Raw genomic sequence first — 5293 nt, 5'->3', positions numbered from 1 at the left:
TCTCTCTCTCTATCGTGATCAAAAACCTGCTTTTAATTGCGCCGTAAGCAAGTTTTGGGAATTATAATATTGAGTCCTTCAAGATACTTTATTGTCATTTTTAACCCTCAACTTCAAACATAATAATAATAATGAGAGTAAATTATTGATTTGGTCCCTCGGGTATGTCATTTATTACGAATTTGATCCTTTATCTTCATTTATTACAAAAGAACCCTCCACGTATTCAGTTTGTTATGGATATGGTCCCTAAGGCAAATGGTTGTCTATTTTTTGTCGTAAGCTCCCACCACGTGTGATGCGGACGAGGATAAAATGGCCAAACCCTTTTATATCTCTTTCCCCTATTTCCCTCTCTTTTAATACTCGATTCCCTCGATGAAAATCTTTCTTCTTCACACGAGCATCGAAGCATACAAAAATGGTGTTGTGATATTGTGGTGAAGATATGCTTGTGTGCACATCCTGGACAAATTCAAACCCAGGTTGAGGATTCTTCTCCTATTCACAACCTGTAAGTTTTTTTGTTTAACCAATTGTCCATCTACTGATTTTTTTTCGTCTCCTTGATCCCTTGATTTTTACAGGGAAAACAATTGTCCATTTATTGGGTGGATTGATCCACCCATATGTGCTTGATCCTTGGTGGATAAACCTAGTTTATTAAGGTCAAGGAACTCTTCTGAAGAGCAAATAAGGACAAAGGCAGTAGAGGCGTAGATTGAAGGCATTGTTGTTCATCAGTTGGATTTTCTTTGTAACATATTTCCTTGTATTTTGACCTAATCTATTTGTAGATGTAAATGGATGCTTTTGTGAAATGGAATGAAAAGTCTATGTGTTTTGTGCAACAACATCTATATTTTGTAAATACCATAAATGTTCACCGGTGGAATTGATGTTGCTCAAATTCAACATAAACTACAAAAGGAAGTTCATATGACCACAAAGGAACTGTCATTGTTACATTGTAAAATAGCAACCATAAATTAATAAGAACTCAATTATTAATTAATAGAAACTGTCATGGTTACATTATAAGCATACTCACAAAAGGAAGTTCATATGACCTCAAAAGTAAATAACATTACTAGACACAACATCAAAGCAAAAGACAATAAAACACTAGTATCACCACATGATAGCAATGCAAAAAGACACTAAACACTAGTACCACCACATGATAGCAATGCAAAAGACACTAAACACTAGTACCAACACATGAAACTGGCATGTCTTCTTATCCCTTACAAGTCCTAAAATTATTCCCTCTCTTCTTGCATTTGGTACAAGTCACAGTCTTACAGTCTTTGAAAGCTTTGAACCTTTCACAACAGGTTGACTTAATTCCTCAGCATTCTTCCTTCTCTCTTGTTTTGTCTATCAATGTGTGTGTGATGAACTAGTGGAGTTAGTGTCAGTGGACAGTCACTCTTGGACCATAATTCTTTCCCACTCAAAGGACCAACCTTGAACCCATAAACATTTTTGCAAGTTGTGAGAGTGTAACTAGCATTCACCCACTCTTCAGGTAACCCAAATTCTTCTTTATTAAATTACCATGTTATGGCAACAACATTCCTACATGGTATACCTGTCAACTCCCATTTCCTACAAGTGCATGACTTATGTCTTGAGTCAAAACCACGTTGATCCTACCATGGTCCACTCACTTGATACTTATCCCCACCATTCCTAAGAACAACAAATTGTGCAACTTGTGTCTTAATTGAGTTCCATATCTTGGTGGTTGTAGGTGTTAGAAGGTCGTCATTTTTTCAATCACCTTGCATACATTAATAATCCTCTTCATCAGGTATTCTCTAATGTATCCTAGTGTTGTTATGATAGGTTTGCCATAAATATCTATAAGCTGTCTGTTGAAGACCTCACACATGTTGTTCAATAGAACATCACAGTAAGGTCTACCTGTACAATGTCATCACTCAAAGTTCTTTAATTGATAGGTCTGATTAATTGATAACAAAGTACTTTAAATAGAAATGCATTGATGGAGAAGTAAATGTACCTGTAAAGTGGGCTCTAGACCAATGAACAACAGGTATATCTTTTAACCATGCATAAGCATCTTTATTCAATTCATTCATGTATTTTTTTTAAATTACGAAGTGTTGGTGTTGTTGCACATTTAAACAATAGATTCTTGTACACTTTTCTCTTTCATGTCTTCTTCATTCTCATATATGCGTCTGGAACAAAATCTATACTCTACCCACAAAAAAACTCTAACCAATGTTGGTATAATGACTTAGTCAAATCAAGGTAAACCAATGTCATCAACTAAGTTAAATGAACTAGTAAAAAAATGCATTCAAGTAAACAAGTAAGAAACAACACCTTTTGTTTATCACTGATAAAAGTGAAATTGGAAGATCTAGTCAAATCAAGGTCATCACCCTGGCATTCCAAGAATATGTGGTCTCAACTTCTATTATGCATAAGCTAAGGGATAAATACCTTGGTTTGTGTCGACCTTAGCTGCACGCAAAATCTGGCTTGGATAAGGTCCTTTCATGACAAATCCATCTAAACCCAACAAATCCTATCTACATGCTCTAAATATAGCCTCTATTGCACCAATACAAATGTATATACGTTTAAACTGCCTTGTTAGTGTCTTTGGGTTGGGTTCACGTTCAACTACTAGCTTAATTGTGATGATTGGGTTTGCTCTCTCAAGCTCCAAAAAATAGTCCCTTAATCACCTCTGTACTGCCTCACTTTTCTTGCTTGTAAACATGTGTGAGTGTCTTTGTAGGTCTTCATTGTCCAAGTTTGATTTTTTTTGTTTGTGGAAGTAAGCAATACCTAAGGACATGTTGCTTGGTTTGACTCAGGAATGGTAAGATGTAACATCCAATTTATAATATGTCAAATTATTTACTTAGTATATTTAATTATTGGGTTAAAGAGAACTTATGATTTAGTGGGAGTTTGGGTCTGAAGGTTTAGAATTATATTTCTTAAGAATATATTAGACGATTTGGAAAATATCACGTCAAATAGATACGTAAAAAGGATTTTTTGGGAGATCTTTTCTGGAATATCTTTGTTGGATGTTATAGATTATCTCTTTATGAACGTGTAGGCAAAAATCTCATAGAAAACGGAGGTCCGAGCGAAAAGTTATGAATATTTTAAGTGTTGATAGTCAAAATGGGTACATAGCCGGGCCAACCCGGCCCAACTCGAGTTTTAGCATTATAAATTGGATTTTTGACCCATTTTTCATGTCATCTAAGTCCAAACCTCACACACACACACTAGAGGTGCAATTTTCACACACATAGGCTCGATTCAACTCAAATCAAAGAAGAACTACAAGATCTTTGAAGGATTTGATCATCAAGTAAGGTATAATCCATTCTTTGCACTTGTTCTTGGTTGACATTCTTGTTATATGGATTGCATGTTGATTTAGAGTTAGGGTTTCATATGGGTTTGATCTTAAGTGTATAAAATGAGTGYWTTTTAGTGTTTATGGCATGAAATGGTCATTAGATTCAAGAGATTATCAAGATTTATGCAAGTTCATCATATGAAACTTTGACTTGATTAAGTCAATGATTTGRGAGATAATATAAATGATAAAATAAAGGTTGGATTTTGGTTGTGTATGTCAAATATGTTATATTAAGTTGAGATTCAGAAGTTGGAATGGTTTGGAATCGAAATGGTTTGAGAAAAATGTATGAAAATGAGAATTTCGACTTTTGAATGCATTRAAAGTGTRYAGACTTTGAAAAACTATATAAAATCATAGAAAAATCGAAATGAGGTGAGGCCAATTTCCTTAGTTAGATATTTGAGTCTAGTTTATTTCTTATGATCAAGGCATGAATTCGAGCTTAAAATGGGCAAAACAGTTCTGCATGCAGCAGCTGTACATAGAAATTTAGGTAAAATGTTCAAATAGGATATGTGCATATCATGAGTTTCTTACATTGATTGCTTATAAGATTTTGTACATTTACTCTAGGGGGTAATTAGGACATGTTTTGATACTTTGGAAGCAATCTAAGTGTGGTAGATTGGACTTGCTTTGTGAGCTCATTCGGAGCTTTTCAGTATTGTACGGTTGCCCCATGAGTTATATAGTTAATTGTTACATATTGATTTGAACATATATATTTTCATATGAATGTTTTTGGTCTTGAATGGACTCACACGATCTTGATTTGTCTTTGATTCCATCTCTTGAGTCGATTCTATATTACTATCTCGATACATCGGTTTGCTTTCCGGATCCAGACTTGTTTGTTTTGTTCCTTGAATTGTACGCCATAGTACGGGTACTACTTCGTGTGGCACGCTGGAAGTTTATGGCGAAGTCAAGATCCCAGGTTGGACGGGTGAGACTTTCTGCGATTGTGAATACTCATTGCTCAGAAAGGAGGAAGAGCAATGAGTAGGGAACCTTGGCACATATCCGGTAGAGGAAGGCAGGCAGTGCAAGGTTTCTCGTAAAATATGATTTCGACTCGGACTTTGGCACGAGCCCGGAAGGTGAAGGACGGGGGAATGCACTGTCCTCGTTATGTATACCTATTCGATCTCTTGGTTCTTGATATTTATTGGTATTCTAACGTTGCTGAATATATTTGGTTGTTGATCCTGTCTCTTTGTTGTATTGAGCATCAATGATATGGTATACTATGGTGATTTGAATATGGAATCCTATGATCTTAGCATCCGGTACGTAATTGTTCACTTGGTTTCTTGTAAGTCTCGATTTGCATCTGGATGATGTCTTGAACTCTTTTATTGATAAGAGTTTATTATGTATGTTTATAAACATGTGCGATAAAGATATGTAATGCTTAACTATTTAACTCACTAAGCGGTGGCTTACCATTTAAGTGGCAACCACTCTCAGGAAAGAAGACGGATAAAAAGAAAGAACCCATTGTTTGACTTGAAGATTTATTGGGGAACTTGAAGATATCGATCTTGCTTTTGGGTAAATAGTAGCTTATTACCGTATCTCATAGTTGTAGTATGTGTAAAACATATATAGTCTTGTCTCGTATTCTTTTTGCTACATAATTCGGGTTGTAAGTAAAAACTCCGTTATATCCGGTTTGGAATTGTGTTTTGGTTGGTTTTATCACTAAAATAGAACGGATATTTCGAAGTTTTCTAGAAAATTAATATCCCATATTTTGAGGTTAATTAATGTTATGCCCAAATATGTGTGTTTCAAAGGGTTGGTCCATTTTCATTGTCTCTGGACCAATTCATCGCCTCTGGTCCATTTTCATCGCCTCTGGAC

Source organism: Cynara cardunculus, unplaced genomic scaffold (assembly GCF_001531365.2).
Source record: "Cynara cardunculus var. scolymus isolate 2C unplaced genomic scaffold, CcrdV1 Un_Scaffold_819, whole genome shotgun sequence".
Classification (NCBI taxonomy): domain Eukaryota; kingdom Viridiplantae; phylum Streptophyta; class Magnoliopsida; order Asterales; family Asteraceae; genus Cynara; species Cynara cardunculus.
This window is presented reverse-complemented; position numbering follows the sequence as displayed.